Below are 17,467 nucleotides of genomic sequence, written 5' to 3'. Positions count from 1 at the left end.
GGTGGTCGACCAAGAATGGAGTGCCCAGGATGGCATCCTCCTTCAGGGCACACACCACTAGAGATACAGTGACTTGGACGCTCCTGACTCTGACTGGGAGAGTGATGAGCCCATGAAATTGCAGCCGTGTACCATCTGCCATCCGCCCATAGTCTTCTCGAACCTCTAATTGGCTTTTGACATCCTTGGGTAAGCGCTCAAAAACATGTCGTCCCAACAGATTAGACGTGCATCCGGTGTCCGCGAGAAACTGGACGGGCTGCCCTCCGATGCGACCTGGCAAGAAATAGCCGCTATTATGTGGCTTCCACAATTCATCTCCATGGGTTCGTCTGGCTTTGCTCATTCTCTGGGGGCCTTTCCTGGAAGGCCGAGACGGCTTTGGCCAAACGTACGTTTCTTCCTTGGTTTCTGAGGGTGGGAGACCTGCACACTCAGGTAAGGGCTGATACTGGTTATGCAAGGGGACCGGTGGCGAGCAGGGGGGGAGCCTGTGTCGCCTAGTCCGTCGTGGCCGTTGCCACTGGCCTTGCATTGGTATAATAGATCCACAGTCAGCACTTCCCCCTACTGCTGTGGATGGGAACCGTTTCCCGACCTCGTGGCTTGAGGTGGTTGTCTTTGGATAACTTGAGGGCACCGGCGTTGTACATACCCTGTCTGGCCGCAACCCCAACAGTTAGGTTCCCTTTTCTCCGCTCCCCGTCGTCCCAATCGGTTTCCTTCTTTTAGCCCATCTGTTAACCCTTTTATAGCCACTAGGACGTCATTCAGGGTAGCTGATGGAGGATCCGAGTGGACGGGGGCGACTGTAGCAGGGGTAGTCTCCTCCTCCTCCACTGTCATTAATATGGGTCGAGCACCAGGCCGAGGAAGAGTGGGCTGAATTTGCAGGAACTCATTCCCTGCCTGCACTGCTTCCTCTAAGCTCTGGACTCTTATTGCCAAAAGATGGCGTTGGAGGTGCGTGTTTCCTAGAGTCAGGGAAAACGCATCCATGGCCATATTAGCTTGGTAGGAGTCCGGAAGGTCAGCGTATGCTATCTTCACTAGACGCTCCATCTCCGTTGCGTGTTCTTGGAGGCTAGTCTTTGGTTCCCTCTTGAGGTGGAGCCTACTCTTAGCCTCTTTTGGGGAGAGCCCGTACTTGGTGCGTAAGGCCAAGAAGATGGAGGCAGGTGAATCTCCTCGACTACAACCTCTGGCTCCCTCCTTCAATGTCTCACGCAGGTGGAGGAGAGTGGCCTTCTCATTCCACTCATTAGCTTCTGCAACCTCTTCGAACTGGGAGATGAATAGTTCCACATCTTCACTCCCATCGAACTTCGGTGGCTTGAAGCTAGCCTCCTTCTTAGGCATTTGTAAGGCTCTAGTAATAGCCTCTGTCAGCTGACCAATCTGGTCGACCTGTTGTAGCTCTGCCTCAGCCAGATGTCTGGTAGCACTCCATCGGCTGTTTGGCATGGTTACAAAGGTTGTCTTAGAAGTCCGAGTTACCGCAGTCAGATCCCACTGCTGCCACCAGTGTGTTGGTTCCTGCGACCAACACGTAGAGGCAACTAGGTCGGCTTACTCTACCGGTCTGCATTCACCCTTCACAGGGGCTGTGTACTGGTTGCCCGTGAGCGACACGCAGAGGTGACTAGGTCGGCTTACTCCACCGGTCAACATCAACCACCTTACACAAGGGATTGCTCCCAGAGGGGTTTTATACTAGGTCAACAAGGTCGACCGGAGGTCGACGAGGTCGACAGTGTTTCTACGAATTTATCCCCACAGCACAGTCCATAGACTAGGTCTTTGGAGATAGCTATATGCTTGGAGTGGTTCTGATATCGCGCAAGGTAACAGAAAGAGTATGGTTCCAAATGCACTGCATATATTTGAACGAACATAAAGAGCCGAGGCCCTGCCTTAAGTACATTAGATTATGTAAATGAGATGCAAGGACCAGCCTCCTTTAGGGGCGTGGTTACAAAAGGATAAAAAGGGAACATAACTCCAGTTATAAATTATACAAGAAGGATGGCAACCTAGCGTTCCATCACACAAGTACTAGTTTGACCAGTCATTAGTGCACTACCCAAAACAATCAGCCAACTTTGCCTGATCTGGTACTGGTCAAGATTGACATGAAAGTGAGGAGACTGATCCAAGCTGCAAAGTATGTCAAGCGGCAGAACGCAATTAGTCAAACGTAGCCGCCGGTAGAGTAGACAGAGGCTGTACGCGGCACACCTCTGGCAGAGGGTAAAGGTAGACTTAGTGCTACCGCTTCTAACATCACAAAGAATAACAAGCAGAAATTAAGACTGACTACTTCGCTTGATGGCAAGTTGCTGTGGGACAATATAAGACGATGTGCAAGTGACAGAAAATAGAGCAAATGAAAGCCTCCCATCGTGCAGTTTACTCTATGTTTAGTACAACCGTGAAACTACAATTTTATGGGACTATACGTTATACATATATTATACTAGCGGTGCTACCCGCCATTGCCCGGGTAGCAAAAAAGTCTTTGGACAAAAAATTGATTTGTATTAAACATATAACAACATTTACCATTCTAACTTTTAAACTACATATCATGAGAGAAGCTGCATCATGTATCAAGCATATTATGTTTTGTGTAGCTGAAAAAAATTAAGAGAGAAAATAAAACAACTGTAAAGGTTTTCAAAAAACTATAACTTTCAAACTTCATATCATGAGAAAAAGGATTTGTGCAGGACAACTGACTTAAAAATAAATAAAACAACTGCAAAGGTTTTCAAACCAATGCAATTTTAAAATTTCATAACTTTCAGCAAATTATATCTTTGAATAACGTATAGTGGAACATCGGTTTTTGAACATAATTCATTCCAGAAGGTTGTTTGAAAACCGAGTTGTTCGAGATCCAAAACAATTTTTTCCATTAAAATAAAATTATGTAAATTTTAATCCGCTCCAAGGCGAGAAAACAACTTCGGTAAAGTATTTTTTTAACATTTGACGCCATAAGCTGTACTTGTATCTGGGCGTTGCCCGAGTAATAAAAAAATTTATGCACAGAAAATTTATTGGTATTTAACATATATAACAACACTAGCTGTACTAACTGGCGTTGCCTAGTAATAAAAAGTCTTTGGACAGAAAATTGATTTGTCCTTAATATATAACAACATTTACCATTCTAACTTTCAAACTACATATCATGAGAGAAGTGTTTTTTTGTAGTTGAACTAAATTTGGAGAAAAAATAAAAACAACTGTAAAAGTTTTTAAACTTTGTCAAACAATTGTAGCTTTCAAACTTTATATCATGAGGAAAAGATTTTGTGCAGAACAGGTTCTTTGTGCAGAACAGGTTTTCTTGGGAGGCATTAGACATTGTGTAACTTCTGAGAATACATGTATTTGACAGATTAATAAAAAGATATGTCAGAATATGGTTGAATGAGAAATTAATATTAATAATAAAGGTTGGAAACTAAATAATAATAGGTAACAGTGATAGGACAATGAATATTGGTTAAATTTCAAACAGATACTAAACTCAAATTATGTTTAAAAAGGCAAGTTGCAATAAAAAATAACATAACAAACTTTAAAAACTTATATTATAAACCTCAAAAGTTATACAAAGTTTATAAATGTTATAGGAGAATGTAAATCTACCTATATATATATTTATCAAAGTAAGTAAATGTATGTAAATATAAGAGAGTGAGGAAGAACTGATATTAACGATAAATCTTACAGATAATCTTACAATAACGTTACAAATAATTGTTGTAAAATGTGAAAATAATTACGAATTACTAATTGGTTAGGTTTAGAAGGAAAGATGTGTAAAATAATACACAACGCGAGCACTGATAAAAAAATTTTGAAGCACACATTTAAAGATTGAAACGTTCGGCTGTTGAGGAAAGGAAATAGCGCTTATTGCTATAGTATATTGCTATTAAAATAAGTGCTAATCAACAAAATGAATAACATTTAACAAAATAAAAACAACTGTAAAAGTTTTCAAACACTGTGAATTTAAAAGTTCATAACATTCAGCGGCGTATAGCTTTTAGTAACGCACAGTGGAACCTCGGTTCTCGAACATAATCCGTTCCAAAAGGTTATGCGTTACCCATTGGGTTAGGTTATGTGTTAGGTTGTTCTAGCGTTACTAACTGGGTTCTCTGAGATCCAAAACTATTTTTCCCATTAAAATAAAATTATGTAGATCTTAATCCGTTCCAAGATGAGAAAAACTTGGGTGAATTTGGAGATATACTTCAGTAAAGTATTATTTTTCAACATTTTACTCCATAAGCTGTGCTGTACACTGCATACCATGAATAGAATTGGGTATACATAGATCGTGTTTAATTTTAATAAAATCTTTTATATTTATGATGATGGAAAAAGGAAGCAGAAGTAAACAATTTGTATGTTTGGCTTTTAATACATTCAAAGCTTTAAAGGTTAAAATACAATACTAAAAATTGCAAAAAATAGAAAATGAAACAACAAAAAAATGCAAGAGATATTTACATCAAAAATCGTAGGAAAAAGAAAATATAAACAGCAATGGTCTGTATACTTTACATCTTTAAAGGATTCTCATCCTCCAAAACAATTTAGGTTAACTCGATTAGAAGGGTTAACTCCCTAACATAATTTTTCGGTAAAGGAGACATCGTCCCTCATGGTTTTTCCCTTTTTGTAAAGAATTTACGAAGCATAAAATTTTTATGCATTTCCAAGCATTTCCAGAGCTTTGCTAATTACAATGCGCATGCTTCCAGTTTAGTCGAGAACCGAATTTGTGTTCAAGCTCCGAGGCAAACCAAGCTCAAAATTTTTGGTGAAAACCCCAAGGCTAAAACAATTAGCACGCGCATGCTGTATATTTTATATGAACACGTAACAGATCGCTATGGCGTTCTAGCTCAGTGGTTGAACATTCGGATTAAACGCTTGTCGATGCAAAAGTCGTTGTGAGTTCAAATCCATTAGATGGTGGAAAATCAAGATTTTAAGATCTATATACAGAAAACCGATAGATACAAAACACACGACGGTGGACAGACTTTGAAAAATGTATATATACATTTGCCATTCTACCTAAAGACAACTGTAAAGGTTTTCAAACATCGTCAAACCACTTTTAAACTTCATATCATAAGAAAGATGTTTTGTGCAGGTCGAATAAATTAAAAACAAATAAAATGACTATAAAAGGGTTTATATGTAAAATTGAAATAGTTAGCAACTAATAGATAAATTGAGTCTGTTTTGCTACAATTACAATAAAAGATGATTCAGCAATGATACAATTAATACGACCTGAGACAACAAAATAAACATTTTGAATATGTTCAATTAATAATAAAAATTATTGCATAGACGTGTGTGCGTAGAAAAGTTACTGTTCCACTAACAGCTATTCATCAAAACTCTGAATACGACGATACTGGTACGACGATATGTTGAAATGGGATATTGTAGTGTCTTTGTCTGATCGAAGGTGAAAGAATCTAGATTCTAAAGGCAATTCCTACTTGAGATAATACAATTGTCTGCATGAAAAGTATTAACCTTTACGGCGATTTAGCAATTGAACCTTAAGAAAAGCCGGAAATAGAGGTTCGCCAAAAATGCAAAAGGGTATCGTGTTTCGTTGAGTTAATAAAATTTAATCGCCTAATTTAATTTAATTCTAATATCGAGAGAGTCTATTGTCGACGTCTTTTGCTGAAAAAAATTAGCCTTAATACGGCGAGGACAAAAAAGCATCACGTGTCATAGAGCTAAAAAAATTCATAGAGTTGTAATTATTACATCATTTTTGTGTAAAAACGGGAAAAAATGAATAGGTTATGTATAGAGGCGCACTAACCATAGATTCTGGCTAATGTGCCCTAGCGGTGAAAGAAAAAACCCCAGATTAGCCGCACCTTTACATAACCCGCATATTTCAAACCATAAAAAAGTAGTGGCTAATAGTCCGAAAAGTACGGTACTCTATTAGATCGACCAACACACAGGGGCACACACAAATATATAGACAGATTTTTTGCTGTTTATAGAGTAGATGTATACCTTTATATATAAATCATACCAAAATTTGCAAAATTTATATTTAATGCTGATGTACTCAAAATGTGGAATGCTTGTACAGTAAGTAAAGGGACATAGCAGTTTTTTCACAATATCTTCACAATTTCACAAATCTATTTTACCTCGCATAAAGTTTTCTTTTAGGAATTTGATACTGTACATTATATACTGCTGCCAGCTGTTTCAGAACATATTTAAGTCAAAAATTATCATTCTATTAGTTGTTCCATCATTTTTTCTAAATGACTTGACTGATTCTCTTTCAGTTTTTAAAACAATTTTAAATTGAATTAAATCTACTAAACCATATAGAAGCTGTAGCGCAATAGTTTTGCTTTTCCTTGTCATGAAATTAATAAACGGCAAGCATTATTAGATATATTATGGTAATACGACAGACCTGTCATCTGGGGTTGAAAAATAAGTCTAATTGGAACTTTGCATCAAATGTTTCTTCTTGACAGACAGGCTGTTTTTAAGTTATAATCACTAATTTATTTTATATAAATAGCAACGTTAAATTTCTTTTGCCAAAAAGCCATTAACAATTAGCGATTCACTGACCTTTACCCTGACATGTAAAATAAAGATTCATCTAAGCTGACTAATTACTTAAACATTTTCAAGTGTCTAATTAGTTAAGACATATTACAGTTTTTTATCTTAGTTAGTATTCCATGTTTTTTATATAATTATACAAGACCAAATATAATGAAAAATTGTTCTTTCAACATTTTTTGTGAGTTTCCAAGTTTTTCATTTTAAAACTTGTGCTACAGCATTTTTTGGGCATTGCATTTTCGATGTTCCAAATATAAATTTTAATGTCACACACAAATTTGAACCAATTATTTTTACTTTAGAAAGCAATGGAAGACAGTTTAACTAACTTTAGGAACAAGTAATTTCTAATTGTGTTTTGCTATTTTCTAGTCAGTGGTGCTTGCGATGGAATAAGTTCTGGAACCCGAAACATCACTTATGCCGTCACAGCTTGCAGTAATAATGATGAGCCAGCAAATGCCAAAACTGGATCAGGGGCCTCTTTTCACATTTTTGTGGAAGAGTTAAGAGTAGACTTGGTAAAAACATGTCATTCTAAACCAGTTCAGTGTGACGGACCATAAGATTATTTTACTCAAGCTGATGTCTAACTGCATTGTCTTATGTCCAGTCCTTGAACATGCTAAGCAGAAAAACGAGCAGATGTTTTATCATTTTACTTTCATCATCTGTTGGTTTAGTTGTCTATAGCATAAATATCTGAGATCTCAAGTAAAACCTTTTGATCAACACACATGTTTTTTTCATTCTACTATTTTTAAATATCACTTGTTATTTTCAAGGCACACATGTTGTATAACTTTGTACGCTTAGATAATGTTCTTTTTTGTAAAACTGCTTTTACATTCATCCAAGATAGCATATAAATTCTTTAGTACTTTTTTTAGTTTTGAAAGCGTAAACCCATCAGATAACTATGTTATAACCAAACAATATTAATCACTACATAAGCACAAATGGTACATCAGATTATTATATCTTTTGGCAATCTATAAGCTTTACAATTAAGTAGACCTTGTAATGTATTTCTGTTAACTCAGCCTGTCTGTTACACCTTTAGGTTATAAACATGTTTTCTCAAGCATGGAACTGTGGTGTGAACCTCACCTTGAGATAAAGGTACTTACTGATCAGCTGACACTTATTTGGCCCCTCTATCAGTTTCTTTATGATATTATTGTATATTCGATTATTCCTAAATGCACATTTGTTATAATTTTCTCTCAAATTAATTATAATCGTTAACACGTTCGATTTGCATTTTTCTAATACCAAGTATATTCAGTACACAAATACATGTTTGTTTGCACCAAGCATGCTAATAGAGCTCCCGTTGGGTATTTATTGAATGCCGAGTTTAATAGTTTATCCTCAGCATTCATGTGTTGTTTGTTTATCTTAACTTCAGTTATCTTAATCATGAAAGGTCCTCAAAGGTCAACCTTTAGTCACTTGAAGAGGCACCTTTTCAATTTAAGGTGAAAAGCTAACATTTAAAGTAAAAGTCTAAAACCTATCCAAACTAAACTAATTATAAGCAGAGACATCAACTGATGTTTGACACCTACAATATATCTGTACCTATCAGTCCCAGGTTTAGAGAAATAACTGCCTCATCTTCACTGATCCCATAATTGGTATACCAGCAGTAATCAGTTGTATTAATCTTGGCTTTAGGTTTGACCCGTGCTTAATTTATTGCTTTAAAAAAACAGTCAAACATGGATAACACAAACTTAACTGGACTGAGGAAAAGGGTTCGCGTTATCAGAGCATTCAAGTTATCAGAGCAGTGTCACAAGTGCATGTATTTATCAGTAGACACAAGTACATATACAAAATATATATAAATCAAAACCATATAATGCTTGGTGCAAGTTAAATGGCCTCTCATGTAAAGTTTAAAATATTTAGTAGAAAGTACAAATACTTTTTTATGACATGAGATTTGCTATTGTTTTAGGTGATGTGACTACTGAGTTTCTAAATTAAAATTATCAACACTGGATTGCGGCTAAACTGCTTGGTAAAATTATATATTTTCCTTCGTAGCATTTTAACCAAGATCAATTTTACCAATTTAATTTTGAGTTTATCTAAAAGGTTTCCACGCTTTCCATTACTTTTGATGGGCCATTGCACAATTCGGTTGTTTGGTAAAATTTGACTTTTTGCGAACCTTTAAAAAAGTCGGTAACACAAATGTTGTGCTGATGGTAGCAATAATGCCGCCTAAGAACTACTAAAAGTTAATGTCTATCTCTATGGATTAGAATAAAGCGATATTCTAAAGTGATAACCATCGCCTCAGTAATCGTTGGGCAAAAAACTTTTGGTGCTGATGATTCTAAGTTGAAGTTATCTAAAGCTTTTTATCAGTGCGAGGGAGCTGACCGAAAAAATTGGTTTGAATTAATAATGTGTTCGAGCTATCCGTGAATGAGTTATATGTGTTTGACTGTAGTATATTGCGTTGTAGCTGTCTAAACTAAACCAAACTTTTGATTTAACTTCTAAACTAGGCAGAATCTGATAGCTCTATTGCTCTCAATCTTAACAATTAATCACATTGCTAAGATGCCCAGTTTTTTGCTAGCGATTCTGAGAAAAAATTGGTCTCAAAAAGTACCATTCTGCTGACATCATGTATTAGCTGCTAGCTGAAAAAAAGCAACAAGTTTTTTCAAACTTTCTTCATGGGCATTTCTGATGGCGAAGTAAATCAAAGATGTGAAAATGTCTCTGGTGTCAGGCGTAGCATTGTCCATGATTTGCAAGACTTTTTTTCACCGCTACAGCGACTATGTTCAGGAATTTAAAACATCCATGGAAAATCTAACAGATGACAGTTTGAAAATTGTAATTCATACAGATAGGCGGCCAGCTGGAGAACATGAATGAAGATATAATGCACCCAAATTAGACGAACCAGGAATTGTTATTGTAGGACAGGACTTTGATAAGAGAAATATCGTGTTGCACAAGCAACAATCAAGACTTACAAGTTTCTGAAACGCATATATTCTACGATGTGCTACAGTAGGCAATCATATACATATAGTGACTCATGTGCTCTTCCAGTTTGTCTGCAACTATTCCTGAGAGCAGTTTCCAAGTGGTGGGCAAGCACGTTATTGGTCGATAGTTTTTGGGAATCGGCCCTTGCTTTGGATCTTTAATCAGAAGTACAGTTCGTCCTTTGGTCAGCCATTCTGGATGGTCACCTTGTTCTATTAGGCATTCCATCTGCTTAGCCATTCTAGTGTGAAGTGATGTCAATTTCTTCAACCAGAAGGCTTGAATCATGTCATGGCCAGGTGCTGCCCAGTTCTTCATACGCTGCACTCTGCACTTGATGTCCTCTTTGCTGATGGTGAGTCATTGCTGAGCCACAGTGTGTTGATGGCTCTCTTTAAGCCTCTTCAGCCAATTTGCAGTGGTCTTATGAGTAGTCTCTTTTTCCTAGATGTCCTTCCAGAACTTTGAGGTGCTAGATTTGGGAGGCTCAGACATTAGCCTCTACAGTTCACCTTTGAACTGGGAATACAATCTAGATAGATTATTGATGAACAGTTTGTTCGTTCTCTTGTTATCCCGCTCTTTGGTGTACCGCTTCAGTTGTGCCGAGAGTACTACTAGCTGCTGTTTGGCAGATTCTAGAGCTTTGTTATAACAAATACTTTGTTATAACAATGATCATTTTTCCTTAAATATGTAATATACATGCAAGTATGTTTCGTCTATGTCATTAGCTCATGAATATATATTTGTTGCATTTGATATATTATTACTATAGTACTTCTAAATTTTTAGATTTAAAACATATTATTGATAGCGTAATCGCAGTTATCTGATCTTGCAACTGTTCAATGCTCAGGACTTTTCTATTGCACATAAAAAGCTAGTTTTGGCTGCAAAGTGTCGCGAAGATATCAATGAGTGCACTGAGCCATTGTGCAACATCAGTAAATATAAATATAAACCAAAACTATGTTTTCAAACTTAGAATTAAATAAGTCTTGTAAGCGCTAACAAATTGAAAAGTAGGACAACTCTCATATCATAGCAGGATAATTCCCCCATTATATACAATATCAACTAGGGGAGATATTTCTCAGTTTCTCGATGCATATTTAATAAGAAATCATTGACAAGTTAGATGTATTTTGGCAGGTTTATTGCATCCAAAAGATTTAATGTCATTCTACCAGAAGAAAAGAACAAAATATCAGTGACATTTGCTTCCCCTGCAACAGGGCTAAACTTATCTTCAAAAAATTCTAATGAGCTATTTGAAAAATAGATTGCCTGCCTCTATTTAAAAGCCACCTCTAATAGACCACCACTATAGAATAAATATTGAAATTTAGAGTGCCATGACGTTCAATTAGAGGTTTTACATTATTTTGGTTATTCAACCTACAATCTGCTGTTAGAAATGAAATGTTGTATCTTGCTGGCGTAATGTTTGATTATGATAAAGTAAAAATCGAAATGCACTAACATATCACGTCTAGTTTTAAAAAATTTGAAAATTTTCTGTCGCCTGACTTTAAAAATGGTCTACCCACCAATGCATATACAGGCAGACCTTTTGGGATATAAATAATATTTTTGGTCATTACAAGTATTGGGAAAGTTTGTAAAACACAAGTTGAAATTTTTCAGTAGACCTTAAGAGTGGTCAACCTATCAATGTGGCCGAATACTTCTGAGTAACATTTCCATCCTTACTCATTGCACTATTTTCCATCGAGTTACAACATTTGTTTGGGCAATGATGTTTTTTCAAAATATTCGAGGTGCTCTTGAAGAGCTGCCAGCTGTTCTTCCTTTGTAGGCTTCTCACTAATGTATGCCAAACTAGTTCTTATGCGTCATAGGAATTCTTCTTCATTTTTCATTCGGTCAACTTTGACAAATTTATATATGACCAGTGCTCAGAAAGGAATTGGGCGCAACACCCGAGGAGCCAAACATCAGTTACTGGTGGATCGGACGGTCTGTCAAGACAGCAGGAAAAGGCAAACCAATCTTGCCATGGCTTGGATTGACTACAAAAAGGCCTATGACTCAATTCCCCATAGTTGGATACTTGAGTGCCTCAGTATGTACATTGTTCACCCTGCTCTTGTGGCATTCATCAAGATGTCAATGACCAAATGGAAGACGGAACTGGAGGCTAATGGCAAACAGCTGGCGAGTGTAAAAATTATGCGAGGCATCTATCAAGGTGACTCTTTATCACCGCTGCTTTTCTGCATATGCCTAAACCCTCTAAGCACTATATTGGAGAAGACCCAATATGGGTACCAGTTTAAGAGTGGTACCAAGATAAACCACCTCTTCTACATGGATGACATCAAGCTGTACGCTAAAAAAAGAAAGGGACATTGATTCGCTAATACACCTCACTCAGGTATACAGCAAGGACATCGGAATGGCCTTCGGTATTGGGAAATGTGGAAGGCTTATTTTTAAGAAAGGCCATTCCATGCTCACAGATGGCCTAAGAATGCCAAATGGTACCATCAAAGATATAGAAGAAGGGTACAAGTACTTGGGGATTATGCAAAGCAACATCAACCACGAAGCCGAGGTACGTCACAAAGCTATTACCGAATACAAGAAACGCCTTCGGCAAGTCTTACGGAGCCAGCTCAATGCCAAGAACCAAATCATGGCAATAAATACCTACGCACTGCCAGTAATATGATATCCAGCAGGCATAATAAAGTGGACTGAAGAAGCCATCAAAGAAACAGATATAGCAACTCGTATACTGCTGACCATGCATGGAGCACTTCACCCAAAATCTGATACTACTAGATTGTATCTTGATAGGAAAGATGGCGGTAGGGGCTCAAAAGTGTACATCAGACAGTGAAAGAGGAGGAGCAAAGCATCAAAGCAAATGCAGCCTCCATGGCCATCTCAGATAAGTTGCTAGCTGAATTTCAATCGGCTGCTCTTACAGCGGACCTACGCCCTGATGATGAGGAAATTGACTGGCACACGAAACCTCTTCATGATGCTTACCACCAACAAATATCTAAAGTTGGCAATCTTCATCAGACATATATGTGGCTGAACAAAGGAAGCCTAACGGCCAATGCAGAATCGCTAATCATGGCAGCCCAGGAGCAAGTGCTCCCAACAAGGGCCCTCCAAACGAAAATCTATCACACTAGAGACGATCCTAGATGCAGACTGTGCAAAGATGCACCTGAGACCATCCAACACATCATCAGTGGATGCAAGCAGCTAGCAGGGACCGCATACACTGAGCGGCATAATCATGTCGCAGGTCTTGTGTATAGAAGTCTATGTGATGAGTATGGCCTTAATAAACCACAACACTGGTGGGAAGCTCCTGGTAAGGTCAATGAAAATGACCGCGCTAAGATCCTATGGGACTTCTACATCCAAACTGACAGGCATGTCCTAGCAAACCAACCAGATATAGTGGTGGTAGAAAAGGAGAACAAGAGGGCTACTATAATAGATATAGCAGTACCCAATGACTACAATATAGCCAGCAAAGAAAATGGAAAGGTAGAGAAATATCTCCCTCTTGGAGAAGAAATTGAAAAATGCTGGAATGTAAGAACAACTGTAATCCCAATAGTCATTGGGGCACTGGGCGCAATAACACCGGCGCATAAAATGTGGCTTGCCCAAATACCAACAACAATCAACACAGGTGAGTTGCAGAAAAGTGCGCTATTGGGAACAGCTAAGATCTTGAGGCGAGTGCTCAAACTCCCAGGTCTCTGGTAGGAGACCCGAGTTAGAGCAGAATTTACCACCCATACGGGGTATCCGGGGTGAGGAAACAATTATATATATATATATATATATATATATATATATAGACTAGCTGTACTACTTGTGCGGTACTCTTTGGTGTACCGCTTCAGTCGTGCCGAGAGTGCTACTAGATGTTGTTCGGCAGATTCTAGAGCTTCTATTGTGGCTTCCCTTTTTGGACGCTCCAAACTGGTTAAATCTCTCACTGAGCCTACTAACTTTCTTGCACAAGTCCTTGATCTTATTTTGTAGCCTCAGCTGCAAGGATGGAATGACTTGAAGCCTTGTTGGCAGTGGCCTAATATATATACATATATAAAAATTGTTTCCTCACCCCGGATACTCCGTATGGGTGGTAAATTCTGCTCTAACTCGGGTCTCCTACTAGAGACCTGGGAGTTTGAGCCCTCGCCTCAAGATATTAGCCGTTCCCAATAGCGCACTTTTCTGCAACTCACCTGAGTTGATTGTTGTTGGTATCTGGGCTAGCCACATTTCATGCGCCGGTGTTATTGCGCCCAGTGCCCCAATGACTACTGGGATTACAGTTGTTCTTACATTCCAGAATTTTTCAATCTCTTCTCCAAAAGGGAGATATTTCTCTACCTTTTCTTTTTCTTTGCTGGCTATATTGTAGTCATTGGGTACTGCTATATCTATTAAAGTTGCTTTCTTGTTCTCCTTGTCTACCACCACTATATCTGGTTGGTTTGCTAGGGCATGCTTGTCAGTTCGAATGTAGAAGTCCCAGAGGATCTTAGCGCGGTCATTTTCATTGACCTTACCGGGAGCTTCCCACCAGTGTTGTGGTTTATTAAGGCCATACTCCTCACATAGACTTCTATACACAACATCTGCGACATGATTATGCCGCTCAGTGTATGCGTTTCCAGCTAGCCGTTTGCATTCACTGATGATGTGTTGGATGGTCTCAGGTGCATCTTTGCACAATCTACATCTAGGATCGTCTCTAGTGTGATAGATTTTCGTTTGGAGTTGCCTTATTGGGAGCACTTGCTCCTGGGCTGACATGATTAGCGACTCTGTATTGGCCGTTAGGTTTCCTTTGTTCAGCCACATATATGTCTGGTGAAGATCGCCAACCTTAGATATTTGTTGGTGGTAAGCACCATGAAGAGGTTTTGTGTGCCAGTCAATTTCCTCATCATCAGGGCGTAGGTCCGTTGTAAGAGCAGCCGATTGAAATTCAGCTAGCAACTTATCTGAAATGGCCATGGAGGCTGCATATGCTTTGATGCTTTGCTCCTCCTCTTTCACTGTCTGATGTACACTTTTGAGCCCCCTACCGCCAGCTTTCCTATCAAGATACAATCTAGTAGTATCAGATTTTGGGTGAAGTGCTCCATGCATGGTCAGCAGTTTATGAGTTGCTATATCTGTTTCTTTGATGGCTTCCTCAGTCCACTTTATTATGCCTGCTGGATATCTTATTACTGGCACTGCGTAGGCATTTATTGCCATGACTTGGTTCTTGGCATTGAGTTGGCTCCGTAGGACCTGCCGAAGACGTTTCTTGTATTCGGTAATGGCTTTGTGACGTACCTCGGCTTCGTGGTAAACGTTGCTTTGCATAATCCCTAAGTACTTGTACACTTCTTCTATATCTTTGATGGTACCATTTAGCATTCTTAAGCCATCTGTGAGCATAGAATGGCCTTTCTTGAGAATTAGCTTTCCACATTTCTCAATACCGAAGGTCATTCCGATGTCCTTGCTGTATACCTGAGTGAGGTGTATTAGCGAATCAATGTCCCTTTTTTTGTTAGCATACAGTTTGATGTCATCCATGTAGAAGAGGTGGTTAATCTTGGTGCCACTCTTAAACCGGTACCCATATTGAGTCTCCTCCAGCATATTGCTGAGAGGGTTTAGGCATATGCAGAAGAGCAGCGGTGAAAAGGAGTCACCTTGATAGATGCCTCGCTTAATTTTTACACTCGCCAGCTTTTTGCCATTAGCCTCCAGTTCCGTCTTCCATTTGGTCATTGACATCTTGATGAATGCCACAAGAGCAGGGTGAACATTGTACATACTGAGGCACTCAAGTATCCAACTATGGGGGAATTGAGTCAGAGGCCTTTTTGTAGTCAATCCAAGCCATGGCAAGATTGGTTTGCCTTCTCCTGCTGTCTTGACAGACCGTTCGATCCACCAGTAACTGATGTTTAGCTCCTCGAGTGTTGCGCCCAATTCCTTTCTGAGCACTGGTCATATAGTGACTCATGGGCTCTTCCAGTTTGTCTGCAACTATTCCTGAGAGCAGTGTCCAAGTGGTGGGCAAGCACGTTATTGGTCGATAGTTTTTGGGAATCGGCCCTTGCTTTGGATCTTTTATCAGAAGTACAGTTCGTCCTTTGGTCAGCCATTCTGGATGGTCACCTTGTTCTATTAGGCATTCCATCTGCTTAGCCATTCTAGTGTGAAGTGATGTCCATTTCTTTAACCAAAAGGCTTGAATCATGCCATGGCCAGGTGCTGCCCAGTTCTTCATACGCTGCACTCTGCACTTGATGTCCTCTTTGCTGATGGTGAGTCCTTGCTGAGCCACAGTGTGTTGATGGCTCTCTTTAAGCCTCTTCAGCCAATTTGCAGTGGTGTTATGAGTAGTCTCTTTCTCCCAGATGTCCTTCCAGAACTTTGAAGTGCTAAATCGGGGAGGTTCAGACATTAGCCTCTGCAGTTCACCTTTGAACTGGGAATACACTCTAGATGGATTATTGATGAACAGTTAGTTCATTCTCTTGTTATCCCGCTCTTTGGTGTACCGCTTCAGTCGTGCCGAGAGTGCTACTAGCTGCTGTTTGGCAGATTCTAGAGCTTCTATTGTGGCTTCCCTTTTTGGATGCTCCAAACTATGGTTAAATCTCTCACTGAGCCTACTAACTTTCTTGCGCAAGTCCTTGATCTTATTTTGTAGCCTCAGCTGCCAGGATGGAATGACTTGAAGCCTTGTTGGCAGTGGCTTAATATCCATCTCCTTCAAGATGACGGTTGCTGTACTGTAGATTAAGGGATTAGTCTCACTGATTGATCCAGTTGAGATCGACTCCAGTGGCAAGTTAAAGTCCTCTAACAGCTTCTTAGGTATGGCCTTGCTAACTCTTCGCCTTGCTAACTCTTCGTATATATATATATATATATATATATATATAGTCAAATTAGATGGAATAGGAGGCCACTTTAGAAAATATATCCACGATATAGGGCTTTCGGATAATAGGAGGCTTCTGATAGGAGGCTTCGCTAGAAACATGCTTAAACAACTCTACTCGTCATGCTGATCGCATACGTATCTATTTTGCATTTTGCATAAATTTTGCCGGAGAGTTCAACATTTTGAAAAATTTTGCAGGTTAGGAGGCTCTGTAGTTTGAAATGGAGGACCTCCCATTAGCGTAAAATTTGAAAATTTTTATACAAAATTATGAGTTGTCTTCTCTTTTGCAAGAGAAGTTATCTTCTCATTAAATTCAGGGCCTCCTATTATGTTTTTATATCTTGAATTAGATAGTCCTAGTTCCAAGCTCTACTTCTTTTCTTTTTATATAAATTTAGCTAACTATGATATTTAGTTTGGTTCTTTTTACTTGTAATGAACCTTTATTGCATCATTTAATTTTCTATCAATTGGTTAAAAAGGCGAACTAATCCCTGAAACCCCATTTCAGGGATTTTGTCAACAGAAACTAAGAAAACTGATTTGCAGGCACATCTGTGTGTGCTTAGATCTAAAGTTTATCATACATATTATTCATAAAATTGAAAGCTTATGCTTTCCCTTAATAGCTTGTTAGTGGGCATGCATGGCAAAAACAAGCACTTTGTCCATTTAAAAAAAGTTGTAATAAGTTGCAATAAAAGCTAGGATGGTATTGACATCAAGTAATTGGTATTGAAACCATCCTAGTTGTCAAATAGAAAACTTTTAAAACGTATATTAATTAAAACAGTGCATACATTCATGCTGCCA

Source organism: Watersipora subatra, chromosome 6, assembly GCF_963576615.1.
Source record: "Watersipora subatra chromosome 6, tzWatSuba1.1, whole genome shotgun sequence".
NCBI lineage: Eukaryota > Metazoa > Bryozoa > Gymnolaemata > Cheilostomatida > Watersiporidae > Watersipora > Watersipora subatra.
The sequence above is the reverse complement of the archived record's forward strand: the minus strand, read 5'-3'. Positions refer to the sequence as shown.